The sequence below is a fragment of the Solanum lycopersicum genome, chromosome 8 (assembly GCF_036512215.1).
Source record: "Solanum lycopersicum chromosome 8, SLM_r2.1".
Taxonomy (NCBI): Eukaryota; Viridiplantae; Streptophyta; class Magnoliopsida; order Solanales; family Solanaceae; genus Solanum; species Solanum lycopersicum.
In genome coordinates this window covers 30046395-30062187 of record NC_090807.1, presented here as the reverse complement: position 1 = coordinate 30062187, position 15793 = coordinate 30046395, and positions in this window count along the sequence as shown.

Genomic DNA, 15793 nt, shown 5'->3' with positions numbered 1-15793 from the left:
CTCACCTCTCCAAAAATGACGACGCTGGTTACATCAAGGGGGTGCTCCCCTGATGTGACAAACTTTGTATCGGAGCATGAGGTTGAATATCTTTAGAGTCGATGTCTCACTCAACCACGTCTATGTAGATTTTTACTCATCATTGTGAAGCGTGCCTCACTTATAAATAGGAAATTATATGATGCTTAGGAAACTCTCACTTTCTTGGAATCCAATATCGTGACTCAATAGTCTTGACTTTATGTGCCCTTAGCATCTATTCCTTTTATTGTGATAATAGGCAATGTATACTCGAAGAAGAACCGCTAGAAGACTTGATAAAGAGATTGCCAATGCGGGAGTTCCTCCCTGGTTAACAAAGTCCCTCCTCTTGAAGAAGTTGCTAATGATGACTAAGCTACAGTCAGTCCTCCACATTTAACGAATGGTGACATAAGGGAAGCCTTTATGCAAATGTATCAAGCCATTACTACACAAGCACAAACGGTCACCAGTCAATTAGAAGTCGTGATGTCCCAAGCTAATCAAGTGGTGGGACCCTGATCAAACCAACATGTTGGCTTTTTGTGCCTCTCGTTTCAGAGATTTCACTAGGATGAATCCCCCTACTTTCTATGGGTACAAAATTGAGGAAGACCCCAAGACTTCATTAATGAAACCTATAACATTCTCTATGATATGGGTTAACTACTACTAAGAATGCCAAGTTCGCCACTTACAAATTAAAAGATGTAGACCAAACTTGGTACATCCAATGGATAGACAATACGCTTTTAAGGGGGGGACCATTGACATGAGATATTTTCAAGAAGGATTTTCTTGATCGGTTATGTCCTAGAGAAAAAAGGGAAGCCAAAGTGGAAGAAATTTTTAACCTTCGTCAAGGAGGTATGAGTGTACTCGAATACTCTTTGAAATTTACTAAATTGTAAAAGTATGCTCCTTCTTTGGTTTTCAACCCTAGGGATGAAATGAGCTGCTTTGTGACGGGAGTGTCGGATGACTTGAAAAAAGAATGTCGTTCAGCTATGCTACATGATAATATGAACATTTCTCATCTTATGGTTCATGCTCAATAAGTGGAGCAGACAAGGGTTAAGAGAAAGAGTAGAGATGCAAAAAAGGCAAGGTCTTTTGATGGTGGTCTTTAAAGGGTGGGCTTTATATCCAAGACAAGCCTAGGTTAAAGAAGAGGTTCTCTAATCGATTTTCTTCCAATTTCCCTAAGGATTGTGATGATGGGGTGTAACCTTTTAGTCTCAAAAGGGAAGTGGTTCACCAACCAAGAAGACTACTTGTGCCAAGTGTGGAAATGTTAATCTAGACAAATGCTTAATTAGAAAGGGAAATGTTTTAGTTGTGGTAAAAGTGGGCACAAAGTTTGAGATTTTCCAAATTTGAAGGGGAAAGACATAGGGAGTGGAAAAGCAAGTGTTTATAATGTTGATGCTCTAAAACAGAATCGCTTTTATACTCTCCAGTCTAAACATGAGCGAGACTTCTTCCCATATGGTGACCGATATGTTGAAAGTCTTTTCAATTGATGTAGATGGTTTACTTGATCCTGGTTCTTCCTTGTATTTTGTTACACTTTTAGTAGAATTTTTTTTTGATATTTTTCCCGATATCTTGAGTGAACCTTTCTTCGTGTGTATCCAGTGGTTGATTCAATTGTTGTAAAAAGAGTGTACAGAAATTTCCCTATAATGTTTCCTAATAGATTTAGTCATATTGATCTAGTAGAACATTATATGTATGATTTTGATGTCATTTTGGGTATGGATTGGTTGCATGCTTGCTTTGGTTTCATAGATTGTAGAGCAAGGGTGGCGAAGATTAACTTTCCAAACGAGCCCATTTTTGAGTGGAAGAGGGTAATTCTATTCCTAGAGGTCATATCATTTCTTAATTAAAATCTTGTAAGATTATCTCTAAGGGGTGTTTATACCATATTGTAAGAGTCAAAGATTTAGACTCCAAAATTCTTCCCATTGAGTCGGTCCTCGTGGTGAAGGAATTTCAGGAGGTCTTTACTAATGATCTTCCAGGTACTCCTCCCAAATTTTGGTATTGACTTACTACCGGATACAAATCCCATTTCAATACCTCCTTATCAGATGGCTCTAGTCAAGTCGAATGACTTGAAGGCTCAACTCAATGGTTAACTAAACAAGGGATTTATTTGGAATAGTATTTCTTCATCGGGTGCTCTGTATTATTTATGAAAAATAAGGATGGGTCCCTTAGAATATGTATCAATTACCGTCAAATCAACAAATTCACAATCAAGATAAAGTATCCTCTCCCTCGGATTGATGCTTTATTTGATCAACTACAAGGTGCGAGTTACTTATCCAAGATTGACCTGAGATCGAGATATCACCAATTTACGGTGAGAGGTGAAGATATTCCCAAGACAGAATTTCGAACAATATATGGTCACTATAAGTTCATAGTAATGTCCTTAGATCTCATTAATGCTTTGGCGATGTTTATGGACACAGTGAATATGGTTTTTTGAAGTTACCTAGATTCATTTGTCATTGTCTTCATTGACAACATCTTGGTATATTCAAAAAAATGAGGGTGAACGCATGGATCATTAAAGAGTAGTGTTGCAAGTTCCTAAGAAACACCAATTGTTTGCCAAGTATATCAAATTTGAGTTTTTGTTGAGGTAGGTAGCGTTTCATGGGCATATCATCTCTAGTGAAAATGTAGAGGTTGATCAAAGGAAGACCAAAGCGGTGAAAAATTGTCCTAGACCTTTGGCTTCTAGAGATATTAGGAGTTTCGTAGGCCTAGACAGTTATTATAGAAGGTTTGTCGATGGGTTTGCGCCTCTTCTTTCTCTCTTGGAAACCTTGACCGAAAAAATGTGATATTTGAGTGGCCAGAAGCATGTGAAAAGAGCTTCGAAATGTTGAAGGATAAGCTTACTTCTACTCCAGTATTGAACCTACCGAAGGGTACTAAGAGTTTTATGGTTTATTGTGATACATTCTGAGTCGTGTTGGGATGTGTTCTTATGCAAAATGAAGAATTATCCAACTTATGACTTTGATATAGAGGCCGTGGTATTTTCCTTTAAATTATGGAGTCATTATCTCTATGGGGTTCATGTTGATGTGTATATGGACCATAAAAGTCTTCAATATGTATTCACTCAAAAGGAGTTGAATCTCCGACAAAGGAGATGGTTAGTGTTGTTGAAAGACTATGACATGAGTGTCTCTATCACCCCCGACAAGGCTAATATTGTAGTGGATGCTCTAAGTTATTTGTCCATCGAAAGTGTGACCCACTAGAAGAAGCCAAGAGAAACCTAGTGAAAGATGTTAATAGGTTTGGTCGTTTACGGATTAAAATTGTAAGTTCTCCAAATGGTGGTATGGTAGTACATCATAACTCTGAATCGTCTTTGGTGGTTGAGGTGAAGTCTAAGCAACACCTTGATCCATTATTGATTGGGTTGAAAGAATCGATTCTTGGAAAGATGAAAAAGTAATTCTCCCCAGGGGAGATGGTGTTCTTAGTTACCAAGGGAGTTTGTGCATACCTAAAGTGGACTATTTGAGGAGTAGGATCCTTGAGAAAACTCATGGAGCCCGTTACTCTATTCATCTGGTATCTAAAAAGATGTACCATGACCTTAGAGAACTGTTTTGGCGGGATGACCTAAAAAGGGATATTGCGGATTTTGTTGCAAAGTATCCCAATTGTCAACAATTGAAGGCCGAGCACCAAAACCGGAGTGGTATACTACAAGAAATCCAAATTCCTAATTGGAAGTAGGAAGATGTTAACATGGATTTCGTAGTTGGGTTGCCTCAAACTCGAAAGCAATATGACTCTATATTGGTGGTAGCGGATAGAATGACCAAATCCGCTCACTTTATTATTGTTAAGTCTACTTATTTGCTTGAAGATTATGCAAGAATCTATATTGGCAAGATAGTGAGTCTTCTTGGGGTTCTTTTTAAATTTTATCGGATAGAGGTGCTCAATTTACATCTAGGTTTTTAAGATCATTTCAAAGAGGTTTGGGTGCTCTAGTGAAGTTAAGCACCGGTTTCATCCTCAAACGGATGGTCATGCGAAGCGGACTATTCGAACTCTTGTAGATATGCTTAGATCTTGTATCATTGACTTCAATGGAATTTAGGATGATGATTTGCCTTTGGTGGAGTTCCCGTAGAATAATAATTTTCATTCATCCATATGGATGGCTCCTTGTGATGCTTGGTATGGTAGGAGGTGTAGATCTGGTATTGAGTGGTTTGAGCTTGTTGAGTCTTCGCTTCTTGTTCCTAATGTGATATATAAGACTTTGGATGAATTCCATATCATAAGGAATCGGTGCAAGTAGCATATAGTCGGCAAAAGTCTTATGTCGATGATAGGAGAAGGGATTTAGAGTTTCAAGAAGGTGATAAGGTGTATCTAAAAATTTCGCCTATGAAAGTGGTGGAAAGATTTGGAAAGAAGAAGAAGTTGAGTCTTCGTTATGTGGGTTCCTATAAAATCTTGCAAAGGGTTGGTGAGGTTGCTTATGAGTTGAAACTACCTTGTGAACTACCTTATGCTCATTCAATTTCCCATGTTTCCATTCTTAAGGAGTGTATCGGTGATCCCTAGTATTTTCTTCCTATTGAGGGTCTTTGTAAAAGTATTATGGAGAAACCACCTAGTTGACGGAGCAACATGGGCGCCCGAGGCCGACATGACGTCCCGTTATCCTCATATTTTTCCTATTGAATCTTAGTTGTTCTTACTAATAATGAAAATAATGACTAAATTTAATGTTATCTTGATTTTTAGTGAAATTGTGCAAAATGGTGCATGTTAGTTACAGTGATATTACGATGAAGATTCATGCCTAAAATGAAAACTTTGCTTTTATTTGTTTTTCAATTATGTTGTGCCTTTTGATATGGTGAGTCTTTATGGAATGATATTGAGCATTTTGATAATTTAATTTTTGGCAAAGTTTGACTTCTTAATGATATGTTGAGCTCGTAATGTTTTGGGAAGGAGATTCCTCATATTGCGATTTTGAACATTATGTGTAGTAACTGAACTTTTTAATTGCTATGTGTAAGTTCCATGATTGATGTTGTACCTCATGTTTTAATGTGTTGTTGTTGGTTTGGATGATAGTCTTTAGTCTATTCCTTCCTTCCAAAAGATTCTTAGTGTTATTCGAGGAGGAATGTTCCTGAGAGGGGGATAATGTAACAATCCGAAAGTCTAAGACGTTTTCGAGAGCCTAACATGAGTGTCTATAGGTTTTTGCACTTTCCTAAGGTATAAAATTATGAATATAAAGCATTTAAGAAAATTTAGAGTCAAAACGTCAAGGAACGTCCACGACATCCGGATAACATACTACTTGGGCTAGTGGGGTGTCTTTTTGGGTTGAGAAAAGTGTCTAAGGGTTTTTATCTTGGTTTCATGATGAGGGTAGATATAAGGGCCAAAGTAGGACTTAAGGATGCTAGTCCAAGTGAGGAATGCCAACATTCAAGGGCAAGCCAATGTCAAGAAAACAAGGCTGCCCAAGAAGGAAGGCTACTACCTAACTCTTAACGAACGTGACCATGGATCGTGGTCATGTCCACGGCCAAGGTGGGGATTGTGTGAAGAGGCCTTAATCATGGGGGAATATGACAAGGTGTCCTAGCTACTATCCATGACACTGCGAGCCACTCCATGACTCATGGTAAACTTGACAAAGGGCAAGGGGATTCCGTGAAAAGGCGTAATCCAAAAATGAGGTATGTTGGTGGGCGATGGTGAGCTACTGTCTAAGATCACCACGAGCCACTTGACGGGCCGCGGTGCATCTTCACGGAAGGGAGAAAGTTCTCCGTGATCCTGCCTTGGTGGGAGAAATTGAGACGGTCTCTTTGGGGGAGCTACTGCCTCACCATTCCACGACCACAACCATGGTCCATTAAGTACTTCACGGACCGTGAAGTAGGCGTGATGATGAACGGGGGACTCACAGTGAAGTCAAGCTAGACTTCATTTTTGAAGTCCAACATAATGAGGGGTAGTTTGGGTATTTTGGGGGTGTACTATATAATGTCCTTAGGTCAAATTCCATTCATTTACCACTCCAAAAAGGATGTATAGAAATTGTCCTATAATTTTTCCCAATAGAGTTACTCATGTTGAACTAGTAGAACTTGATATATATGATTTTTATATCATTTTGGGTATGGATCGCGTGCATGCTTATTTTGCTTCAATAGATTAAAAGACAAGGGTGGTGAAGTTTAACTTTCCAAATGAGCCTGTTTTAGAGTGGAAAGTGGAAAATTCTATTCCTAGAGGTCGTATCATTTCTTGCTTGAAAACTTGTAAAATACATTCTAAGAGTTTCTTATACCACATTGTAATAGTCAAAGATTTAGACTCTTAAATTCCTCCAATTGATCTGTCCATGTAGTGAGGGAATTTCCGTAGGTCCTTCCTAACCATCTTCCAACTATTCCTCCCGCACTAGAAATTGAATTTTTTATACACTTGGTACCGGATACAAATCCCATTTTAATTCCTCCTTATCGCATGGCTCCCACCGAATTGAATGAGTTGAAGGCTTAACTCAAAGATTTACTAGACAATGCTTTTATTCAGCCTTGTATTTCTCCATGGGGGTTCTCCAGTATTATTCGTGAAAAAGAAGGAGGGATCCCTTAGAATGTATATCGATTACCATAGACATCAACAAAGTCATAATCAAGAATAAGTATCCTCTCCGTCGGATTGATGATTTATTTGATCAACTCCAATGTGCGAGTTACTTTTCCACGATTGACTTGAGGTACGGATATCAACAACTAAGGGTGAGAGGTGAAGATATTCCAAAGAGGGCTTTTCAAACAAGATAAGGTCACTATGTGTTTTTAGTAATATCCTTTGGTCTCACTAATGCTCTAAAAGTGTTAACGGACCTAATGAATAGGGTGTTTTGAAGTTACCTAGATTCATTTTTCATATTCTTCATTGATGATATCTTGGTATATTCAAAAAATGAGGGTGAACACATGAAGAATTTGAGAGTGGTGTTGAAAGTTCTTAAGGAACATCAATTGTTTCCCAATTAAAGTAAATTTGAATTTTGGTTAAGGTCGGTAGCGTTTCCTGGTCATATCATCTTAGTGAAGGTTTAAGGTTTATCCAAGGAAGACCGAAGTAGTGAAAACTTTGTCGAGACCTTTGGCTTCTACGAATGTAAGAAGTTCATAGGCCTAGCCGGTTATTATAGAAGGTTTGTCTATAGATTTGCGTCTCTTGATTCTCCCTTGACAACCTTGACCAAAAGAATGTTAAATTGGAGTAGTCGGAGGCATGTGGAAAGAGCTTCGAAGAGTTGAAGGATAGGCTTAGTGCCGCTCCGGTATTGACCCTACCGGAGTGTACTAAGTGTTTCAAGGTATATTGCAACGCATCCCTGTCACTTTACGAAACCACACCCTAGAAGTAAGGGCCAATTTTGGATTGCAACCGGTGTACTTGACCTTTCGGAGGTCTTGTACAAACCCTCACATATCGTTCATCGCATATACATTGTTAAAAGTAGTGCTGACTTAAAACTTTTCACAAACAAGTCCATAGTCTTTAGAAACTCTTTCATATAAAATCTTAGGAGATACTAATTATCAATCTCATCAAATCATAGACACGAGAATACATGGGACACGACCCATACACGATACGAATATAGAAATACTTAGTCTATTATAATACTTCAATAAAGAAATAAATGATATCTATGCCCTCGAGTCAAATGAGGACATACTTCAACTTCACTTGAATGATTCTATGATCAAAGTCTTGCTTCCCAAATGCTTCTCAACTTCCAACCACTATAGACATAGATAAAAGCATGGAATTCGAACAACTACATGTACTATGTATGACAAAAGGAATAAAAATCATGAAAACAAACTTTTATTGAAAATATGCATCTTTTCATTCAAAACATCATATTATAATCATAAGAAAAAAATTTACCAATTTAATAACACATAAGATAACATTTATGCAATTTAATACATTTATGAGGCAACCTTACACTAACCTCGATTCAGTGTACAGTGAGTTGCTTCATTGTTACACTGAAGTGTCTCGTCTTCCCTTTAGACACTTTCTAACATGTAGTATTTCTCACTAAATTCTATGTTATACACCCTCTCTAAGAATCCTAGATGATGCTCAAGATACTTATAATAAAACAAATACACCCTTAAAAGACGCCAAACATATCAACATGAGATTCTTCTAAAAAGGTGACTCTAAGTCTCACTTCAGTGAGTTATGATGCAACCGCCCATACAATCCTTTACACACACACTTAAGAGATCCTAGAGACTACCTATTATAGAATCATTCTCACTTAACACAACAACAAATAAATGATATGACATTCTTCTTCCAAATCTATCAAAAGACCTACTTAAATAAATCAAGAAGATAACGTCCATGATTAACCTCTTCAAGATTACCTAAGTAATCCTTAAGACTACCAATGTTTAGATCATGTCGACACATTAAACCATTTTCCTTAACTAGAGTCATTCTTAATACTTATCTAGGTAAGATAAGAACTGACAATTCCTATGCCCCCTTCGCACCTTAACAAGACAACCCTTAACTAATCTAAATAAGCACTTAATTATTTAACATACTTTCTTAACTTAAGTCAATTACCTTCATTATTTCATTTATGAGACATTCATCACATAAAGGACATTCAAGGAATGGTCTTAGACAAGAACTAGGGACTCTAAATAACACCTTCAAAGCCTATTGTGCAATGTCTATATAAAGTCCCATACCACCACCTAAACTTTGTAGAACTTCTCTAATGCTAGCAGCTATCCCATATGATGAGTATAGGAAATAACCGACGTAGACCATGATAGCAAGACATGGAATTCAGAGTTCTAACCTACTCCATGAGGGTGTTCTACTTTCCAATAGTAGAACTTAGACACATCCCATGTAGGCACATGGTATAGGATCACGAAGGGAATGCTTTGTATTCTAGTTTCATCCTTTTAATAGAAATACTTCCCTTACCCAACTCACTCGGTGTTGGCCTTTGTTCTCATAGAGTCATTAACACTTAAGGTTCATGTACAGGGGTTCCATATCAAGTTAATAAGCCAATCACATTTACCCTACCAAAGAGGGCCTCTAGGGCTACCTTACAATGGAGACAAGAATCTCATGATGACTTTTCTAAGGTTTGATATGATGTCATTCCTGCCAATCAACCTTAAGTCTATTATTCCTTTTTTTGAAGAATACCATTACGACTTTTGACTTCAACATTCATAACCTTACCACTAGGTTCAAAGTTTCACATAAAGGACCCTATTAACATCAATTAAGGTCTCATGTCATTCATACATACAAGACTAAGAAGCTTTAGCATACTAAGTCAATACATCTACTATTCACATTCATACATGCATCATGAAAGGGACACATGTTAACCAAGATAAGACACAATATACTTTACTTTTAGACATATTAAATGTCATTCTAGAAGAACATTTAAATAACAATTATCATTTTTAAAACATACTATACTACCATATCCTCATCAATATGACAATCATTGAGTTATATAGAATAGTAAGGATAGCCAAACATCAACCCTAACACTATACACACAAAGCCATAGTCATAATCTAACATGATTACCTAAATATCTTTAATAGAAGGACACATATACTTTCACAATACTAATCATATATGTAGATATTATCATACTTCACATAATAAACTACAAAAATCAACATAATACTTCGAATAGTTGCCGACAAGGCCATGATCATCATAATACATGAAGTAGCACCACAAAGCCTTATCAATTACAAGTAAAGCACATAAATGCGCCACCATAAGTTGACTATACAAATCACAATATAATTTAAGTCTACATAACATAAAATAAAGGTAATAGGGAAGCGTATCACCACTCCATCATCAACACCTCAATACAATGCTAACTCATCCAATTCAATACCATAAGGCCCTTTCCAATGGCCATGAACATCAATTCAATATAAAAAATATCATACTCAATGAAACTAGGTCAATTCAATATAATTTCATCAATCAAAGACCAATTATATATCAATTCAATACAATTTTTACATCATTAGATAGTTTATAGAATACTACACTAGAATTCATAAGCAATAAGTCAATATTATGTAACCCATAAACTAGTCAAAAACTAGGGTTCATCAATCACATTGGTCCATATGTTAATTGAGTTAAAATAATCCAATTAATAACAATTCAATCAATATTTAATGCTTAAAAACCTTTAACGCAAGAAACCATGGATATATTATGAAATTGGATAATTCTTCTTTGAAAACATTAGAAAACATCTTTAAAAGGTGGGCTCCTTGATTAATAGAGCTTCAAGGATAAATAAATCATACCTAAATGAATCTAAATCTTCAATTTTTATGAATAATATCCACTCAATTATCCAATCCCATCCCTTCAATGTATTTTGACTTCAGTGGAGTTCTAGGGAATCTCTAAGGGAATTTGGGTTTTGATTTTGAAGAATGAAATATTCTAAGTTTAAAGACTTATATACTTGATTAAAATACCCCAAAAGTCCCTAACGAACCTCCCAAAGTCTTATTTGGACGTGGGGTGAATTTACAATTTAAACTCTAACATTATTGTGAACCTGCACATGAGAACAGGCTCAGAGACGGATGGCCATCGACGGACCGTCTCTTGACCAACGGACCGTCCTTTTGGTCTGTGGTTGGGGAATGACGCTGTTCTTTGTCCTCTCCTATCCCACTCCTAAATGTCTATCGACTAGACCTCACCTACGGGGCATCGATTGCCATCCGTAGGTGCGCTGTCTTGGACAGTCTTGGCCACCAATCATGGGTCCTTCCTCAAGGACCCTTCAATAGTCCATGGGGATGTTTGCCCAAACACAAACATGTTAGTACAGGATTTTAGCACCTCTCACATGAATTTCATCCAAAAAGAACACGTAAAACTCGAAGAAACATGCCTAGACACAGAAGGTCATTTCAATGCAAAACTTTCGAACGTCATGGACGTTTAACCTCCAAACTTCACAAAACTTTACACACTTCCTATAAACACCATAATAACTCATTTAAAGACCTTATAATCTCATTAATCACATATAAACACATAGAAAAACACACGAGGCACATTGGTGACTTAGTTGTCAAACATCTTAGTCGTCTCTTGACGTTTCACAATCAAATAAGCTAAAACTGTAGACACATCCTCAACACAACATTATAGAACAATTTAGGACCTTATAAAATCATGAACAACATTTTAGGCTATAGTTCACCTAAGTCATTTTCGAGGTCTTACAAATTCTCCCTCACTTGGACATCATTCATCCTCGAATTACACTTGTCACTCTTCGAACACTTCAAAGAAAATAGGTTAAACTAGAAGATCATAATCATACCATATAAAACATTTTTATACACATAATAAAGGAAAAGATAAATTTCACATAGTCAAGAGATTCACAATACAACAAGAAACTAGAAGAAAATTCTAAATCATTATGTTATAAAACTGACATGCTTCATTCCAAATTGAAAAAACTCATTTTATATTCAATATCCTACTCATACACATAAGTTCTAGCCACATTGCAAAAATTTTAAACCAAATAATGAATTAGTCAAAATCTCAAAAATCTAACAGTGAGTAGAGGCAAGTGCATTACAGTTATTTAGGAAACTTTTCCAAAAATGCAACTTTTAGGCAATTCATGATAGAAACATGCTAATATGTAAGGTGACATCATATAAACATATCTTCCAACATAATCATAGATTCATAAAATACACAATGCAAGAAGTTAATCAAATTTGATTTCAACAAAAACTCATAAACACCATACATATGCAACATGCTTCAATGTCTTTCTATCCCATCTACTAACTATACTCCCCCACCTAGAAGGAACTCATATCACTAAAAACAGAAATGCAAGGACTTACCCTCATCAGCATCACCATCCGGCTTCTCTCCTCTAGTTTGAAGTGCATAAAAACGCCTCTTATTAGGACCATTATATTTTGGAACAGTAGGAGCAACTTGCTGACACTATCTTCCTTTTGAAATAATGGTAGGACAATATCTCACCTTGTGTCCTTATTTACCACAACCAAAGAAACTCCTTTTTCCCCATAGGCATTCCCCATAGTGCCTCTTTCCACAAGTGACACGTGTAGATTTTCCAGTTTGAGAACTACATTCTTTCTCTAATTTCACCTTACCACCCCTAGGTTCTTCTTGAGTTTGAGACCTCTTTTTAAATGTAGGTTTAAGTTAATCACTAGAACTACTCCTTTTCATGTTTATAGCAATCCTTCCAAGTATAGACTCTTCAATTGATTTTGCATACACCATTAGTCTATCTAGAGTCATCTCATCATGTAGCATCGTCGTACGCATTCTTCCTTCACTATATCGGATTCGACACAAGAGATGGGTCCTATATAGATAACATTGAGAATTTTAAAGAGTATTCCTTAGAACTCATATTCCCTTGCTTGAGATTGATAAACTCCTCTACCTTAACTTCGCTCCTCTCACGGGGAAAGTACTTTCCAAGAAAAGATTCATTAATTTTTTCCCACTCAATATGACCCGACTCTACTGGCCTATTATCCTTCCATTGAGTGTACCATACTCGAGAAACATCCCTCAATCGATACGAAGCCAACTCCGCCTTCTCCCTATATGTAACCCCCATGGCTCTAAATACCTTGTACACTCCATCTAGAAACTCTTGGGGATACTCTCCCACCTTAGAGCCAAGAAAGATAGGAGGACTCATCCTTACAAAATCTCTCAATCTATATGTCATATTACTCTCCACAACATTCACTCTAGGAACCATACTCAAATTCACTTGATTAGTCATGGTTCAGGCTAAATCAAGCAAACACTCTGATATCTCTATTACTCAACTCCGGGGCAACCACCGGAACATAATTACCTCCTTCCACAATAGGGACTTGATTACCATGGGGAGGTACTTGAGCACCTTGAGGAACTTTTTCAACTTGCTCAACTTGAGGAGGAATCTCCTCATGCACATCATTCTTCTCAACTTTCCTAGTCGGTGTCCACTTCGTATTGATCTTCCAAGAAATACAAGGAAAACCATAAGAAAATAGTAATCATAAACTATTACTCTACGGCACGACAAATGAGTAGAAAATAAAGGAAACTATATGTCCTATAGCCTCTCGCCCATAGATGTGTTGCGACTCACACCGATGGTCAAGACTTGATGAGACTTTTTGATTCGTAAAACTACTTTCATATCATATGCTCTGAAATCAAGCTTGTCACATACCGACATCAAACCCTAGATGTTAAGGTTGATCTTGGATTGCAACAGGCGTACTTGACCTCTTGGAGGTCTTGTACTAGCCCTTACATATCATTCATCGCATATACATAGTTAAAAGTAGTGCAAAATTATAAATTTTCACAAACAAGTCCATAGTCTTTAAAAACTCTTTCATATAAAATCATAGGAAATACTAAGTTTCAATCTTATCAAATCTTAGACACGAGAATATTTGGGACACGGCCCATACACAATACGAATATAGAAATACTTTGTCTATTACAACACTTCAATAAAGAAATAAAAGACAGCTATGCCCTTTCTAGTCAAATGAGGACATACTTCAACTTCACTTGAATGATGCTACGATACAATTATTGCTTCCCAAATTCTCCTCACCTACAAACCACTATAGATATAGATGAAAGCATGAAAAGAGTACAACAACATGTACTAAGCATGGTATAATGCATAAAAATCATGAAAATAGACTTTTATTGGAAATATTCATCTTTTCATTTGGAATATCATATTATAATCAGAAGAACAACATTTATAACCTTAATAACACATAAGATAACATTTAAGTAATTTAATACATTTTTCAAGCAACCTTACAGTAACATCAATTCAATGTATAGTGAATTGCTTCACTATTGCAGTGAAGTGTCTCTTCTTCCCTTTAGACATTTCTAACATTTAGTCTTCTCACTAAAAGCTATCCTAAGACTCACTTAAGCAACACCAAGAGAGACCACCCATACACCCTGATCCACAAGACTACTTATAATAAGACACTTACACACTTACAAGAAGTCAAACATATGAATATGAGACTCTTCTACCAAAAGAGACTCTAAGTTTCACTTGAGTGAGTTGTGAAGCAACCGACCATACAATCCCTTACCCACACACTTAAGATATCCTATAGACTACCTATGATAGAATCATTCTTACTTAAAACAACAACATCATATAGATAATATGACATTCTCTTTCCAAATCTATCAAAAGATCTACTTAAGTAAGTCAAGAAGATAACATCGATGATTGGCCTCTTCAATATTGCCTAAGTAATCCTTAAGACTACCTAAGTTTAGATCATGTCTACATATTCAACCATTTTCCTTAACTAGAGTCATTCTTAACGCTTATTTGGGTAAAACAAGAAGTGACCATTCCTATGCCCCCTTCACACCTTAACTAGACAACCCTTAACTATTCTAGATAAGTGCTTATTCATTAAACATACTTTCTTAAATCAAGTCAAATACCTTTATTAGTTCATTTAAGAGACATTCATCACATAAAGGACATTCAACTAATGGTATCGGATATGCCTAGGGATTCTAACTAACACCTTAAAGCCTATTATGCAATGTCTTGATAACATCTCATACCACCACCTAAATTTCATGGAACTTACCTAATGCTAGTAGGTATCCCTTATAATGAGAATAGACAATAACCGACATAGAACATGTTATCAAGACATGGAATCTGGAGTTCTAATCTACCATGATGAGGGTGTTCTACTTGCCAATGGTAGAATATTACACGTCCCATGTAGGCACATGGTTAAGGAAATCAAGGGCATGCTCTGTATACTAGTCTCATCCTTTGACTAGAACTACTTCCCTTACCACACTCACTCGGTGCTTACCTTTGTTCTCATAGAGTAATTTACACTTAAATTTTATAGAAAGCGGTTCCATATCAAGTTCATAACCTAATCACATTTACCATAACAAAGAGGGACTCTAGGGATACCTTACAAGGATACTTGACTTTCATGGCTGCTTCTGCTTCCCAAGTAGCTCCCTCTATAGAACGACTCTTCCACAAAACCTTGATGGAAGCGACTTCTTTATTTCTCAACCTTCTAAGATGACGGTCAAGAATATCAACTAGTACATCCTCATAAGAAACTATCTTTCACCGCCACACTCTCTAATGTCACTATAGAGGCTGGATCACCCACACACTTCTTTAAGAGTGAGATCTGGAAGATCGGATTCACTACTGCTAAGTCTGCTGGCAACTCTAACTCATGTGCCACCTTGCCAGCCCTTTTGAAGATCTTTTAAGGACCTACATATATAGGACTAATCTTCTTTTCTTTCCAAATCTCATCACCCCTTTCATAGGTGAAACTTTTACGAAAATCCAATCATCAACTTGGAACTCTAGTTCCCTTCTCCTTAAATTTTCATAAGATTTCTGACGACTCTGGGATGTCTTATGTCACTCTAATATAGTTGTACTTTCTCCATATCATAAAACGCTGAATCTGGCCCTATCAAAGCTGCTTCACCTACTTCAAACCAACCAATGTGAGATCTACATCTAAGCATATACAAAGCTTCGTAAGGG